The sequence below is a fragment of the Helianthus annuus genome, chromosome 17, assembly GCF_002127325.2.
Source record: "Helianthus annuus cultivar XRQ/B chromosome 17, HanXRQr2.0-SUNRISE, whole genome shotgun sequence".
NCBI classification, from domain to species: domain Eukaryota; kingdom Viridiplantae; phylum Streptophyta; class Magnoliopsida; order Asterales; family Asteraceae; genus Helianthus; species Helianthus annuus.
Window position 1 is genome coordinate 65,713,487 of NC_035449.2, and position 4,627 is coordinate 65,718,113.

Sequence of the window (4,627 nt, forward strand, 5' to 3'; positions counted from 1 at the left end):
AATATTCTGGAAGCGATTAAAGGATATACATATCCCAACATGATACCATTTAGTTTTTTTCAAATCGATGCATCGTCTAAATGGTTATCAAATCCACAACCTGAAGCTTGTGTGATTGTGGCTTAGCTAATGTGATAGCAAGCATATTAATCCGGATTGATATATTTATTTGATAATCGTGAATTTGATTCCCAAGTTATTAACGATCATTGGAATAAGTGTTATTGTGATCACTAAACATCTACTATTGGTTACAAAGCTAGTAATCATGAGATGAGCAAAAGTTCATTTAGGTACATGTAATTTTATATATAGTACCATCAATTCACATCAAGCCAATAAGTTATAGTTCTCCCCATAAAGTTGGTTTTTGGTCAGGAACCAAATATGTCTCATCAACAATTTTGGTTGTGCGACATATATTGAAACTCATCCACCACACCGCACAAAGATGAGACTTCTAAAAAAATTGAGAATATGTTGGGTATAAATAATCGTCTATGATTAAATACTTAAAGCCATTAGTGAGAAATTCGTTTATGGCTCATTGGTTTTCACTTTAGTGAATGAATGTTCCCAACATTAGGGGGAGATAACAAGCAGTTGGAAAGTGAAAAGTGAAATGAATTATCATGTCATCTTGATCCTCAGACTATAAACTATGAACTAGAAGTTTAAAGTATAATTCATTTACCAATATTAAAGAACAAATTACCAGACAAGTTCACTGACCTAAATAGTGTGACTAAGTAAGTCACATAATTAACTGCTTATGCTCCAGTTATCTTTGTGTCCCAAGAGGACAACCACATATTTTTGTAATAAGTCTATTGCATGCCTATAGCGTGGTAGACTAGTTGATTCCAACAATAAAATTCCTCGAAAATTGGAGCAAATAATTAAGATGGTCAAGTCGAGCTTATAGTAATAAGATCCCCTGAAGGGACAATAGACATGATGGTTCAAGAAGAACCTCAGATACCTGAAAATAAAGAGATCTGGCCAAGTTGTATCATGTCTAAGATATATATGGAATCGAAATAAAAATCGACGTCGTTATACTTTTGTATATATTGTAGCGCTTAAAATGATTAAATGATGAGGATCAAGATTTAAGTTCTGCCTATGAATGAATATTAAGAAATGATTGGCCAAAATAGAAAGACGCAAATAAGGCAGAGTTTAGTTCTCTAATGAAATGGAAAGTTTCTGGACCAACAGTCCATACAACTGAAGTTGTAAAATATATTGGATACAAAAGTGTCTTTTACGCGAATCATGTGAAAATCAAATTAAGTGATATAAGTCAAAATTGGTGGCACAAGAATTTTCACAAATACTTATGACTGATTATGAGAAAACGTATTCTTCAGTGGTGGATGCATTGACTTTCCAATATCTTATTAGTCTGCTAATATATAAAAGAGAATTGACACGCGTCTTATGAATGTTATGTATCACTTGATACTAAGTCATATAAAATAAGTTCTCAAGAATATTATGATTATTATATAAATTCAGATCTGAATACATATACATGTTGTATATGTTATTGAATTGAATATAATTGGAACTCCCCATGAGTATCCTAAAGCATTTGAGTGCTTAAGAGGTTAATTGAAACACCTTATAGATGTAATTATAGTGCATCAATACTCCAATAAACATACATAGAAAATGTGTACCTAGTTATTATGGCATCTCAATGTACACTGTGTACAAACATGGTACATGTAACACCTCGAATTTTTGTGTCCAATGATGTGTTAGCACGTGTCATTTGTTTACACGTGGCATCTATAATAAATAAAGGACTAATTTTGACAAACCTTGAAAGTATATAAATTCGAGGGTTATAAATGTCAACAAGGGTAAATATACTGTATAGTATTCCTAAATAATGCTTAAACCTTCAAACGAATAAATTATAGATCATACAAAAACAAAACGCGGAAGAAAGTGAGAGATTACAAACTACAGGGGTTAACTGTGTCAACATGTTTAATAATACCTCTGAGTGACCCTTTAACGTTTCCAAAGACTTTGTAACGGTATTATACCCTCACTAAAATAATATATATGAATTTCGCGAAGTTTCGATATGAAACGAGAAAGTTACGATCGAATTCGTAGAAGAAGGGTTAAAAGCGTCAATAGTGAAAGTTAAGGCTTTCAGAATAATTAAATAAATAAACCGGGGACTTTATAATGCGGGTAAATAACACGAGGCCCCTATCGGTAAATAACCGAGGGCCAAACCGCAAAGTTACCCCTTCAAACCCGAAAGGTCAGGCAAATCATTACGAAAGATTTCGTTATTAATGGCCAGATTCTGCAATCATTGCAAAAAGATTTAAAATTCCTGAAATCTTAACCCTACGCGGCCCGCATTGCATAATGGGTTAAGTTGAGGCGGGCCGCGAGCCTCCTCAACTACGCGTCTGATCTTCTAATCCCAGGCGGCCCGCATTGTAAACGCATGGAACCTCCATGCGGGCCGCATTGGACGCCCAGATGCAGAAACTTTGTGTTTTCTTGACTTTTGAGCATTGTGAACGATCAACCTCCAATAAATGAGGCATGGGTGCCCCCTACTCGACCCATACACCTCTGGGACACCTACCCATCACCTCTGGACTATTGTGGTGGTTGTAATGATCATAGAGGCATGGCATTTGCTATAAATAGCCACCTTATGCAACATATCATTCACAACATCAAAACACACACCTCTGATCATTTCAAGAGCTCTCAAGTCCTTTTTCTCTGCTCCATATTCAAGTTCTAACTTCTGTAAGTTACTTTGATCATCCATTGTTCAGTTTATGCTTAGTTTTTAGCTAAAAACCAAACCGTCGTAACTACGGTTTGACTTTACAATAAATCAGTAATGGTTCAGTCTTATGACGAATCAAAAGTGGTTATGAGTTGGTATTTACGTGAGTAATAAACCTCTAAAATGGTTCCCCCTGATCACCACTCTAACTATGTCAAATGTCGAGTCAAACGTGCGGTTAAAAAGTCAACAGAAAGCTATTTTAGCGATTTATGCATAATCTGTAATGTATATGTTATGGAACCTGTTTTGATAATCATAAAACATGATATTAAGTATATAAACTTGTTTGCGCTCGTTTGAATCGATCATTTACTATATTGAACCGGTTCGGAGCCGAAAGTCGCATAAGTTTGACTTTTGCTTTGACTTCAGTTCTGACCCGTTTTAGTGAGGTATAAATATACCTTAGGACTCTCTTAGGACCAGGTCACATGTTGGTAAAAGCCTCTGTGGTCGGTTCATGAGTTATCCGAGTCTTTTACGTATTTCCGTCATTCGCCTAAAAATTGACCGTAACGGCCTTTTAAAATAAAAACGAGTATTTCGGACACGTGAACGGACCAAAACCTTTCTTGTTAAATTATAAGCATGTCCTTAAAGTTTCACGTCAATCCGAGGCCTAGAATGAGAGTTATGCTAAAAGGCGCACTTTTAAGAAAGTTTTGTAATAAACGGCGCAAGTAGCATAACGCTCATCTAACCCAAGTTTTCGTCACCAAAACTTTTACCCACTGTGGTAAAATAATATTTTGGGAATTTTAAAGATTTTTAATAATTTTTACCTTGCTCATAACCTGCGGTTATGGCTACGGTTCGGTTAATACCGAATATGCCCTTTTTGGCCAAAACGGGAGTTCTACAAGGTCTTTTGACCCGATTCCAATTGCCACTGGTTTTAAATAATAAATAAAGTATTTTAAGCTTTATAAGCTGTTCGGGAAACTCAGATTTCCTGTAGAACTCGAAAAGCCCTTTTAAAGTCTTTAAAATGACCGAAAAGCCCCTACGGGGCATAATATTAACTTAAACTCGTTACGGGCATTACGGAAGGTATCCTACTGATACCAAAATACTTTTAAGGCATATTGACTTAGGAAATAAGCGTAGGACACTTATGGTTAACCGTTTCGCCTATTTGCGCACACGGTACGGCCCATGGAACTAGTTTTCGTGCAATAGCCGATATGGGTCAAATTATATTATTTGAACCCCAAAAATCCAGAGTATGAACTATAAACCCATATAAAACAAGTCACTGAACTTGTTGGGTCCAAATCATACTCCATTCTCGGTTTTCGCCTTTTCGTGCGAATTAACCATATCTATATATCGGAATCAACCGGTTTAAGCTACGGCTAATACAAGGACCGTTAGGATTCTAAGAGGTTAATTAAAACCTTCGTTCCAGATTAGGAGCCCCAGTAAAAGCTATCGGTGACTTGATCTAAATTAAGGATTAATACTTGCAAAGGTAAATACTTTAACTTATTTCCCCTATATTGGCTTGGGTTACGGTATATTAATACCGCTTGATTGAGCATTATATAATTCCATCGCTTAGGTGGTTAATTGATTAAATATGATTGGCTCATTTAAACAGTTTTGTTGCTTATAAGCCTTTGGGGGGTTTAATGACCGTTGTCCCGGATATCCTTGGCATCATTTTACGAAATGGCCACGACCATCGGCATCCCGATGTAGGCGTACACCCGGTATAAAGTGTCGACATTAAAATTAAAAGACGTAGCCGTTGGTTTTTGTACTACGGTTTTACGCAAACGTGGTGTG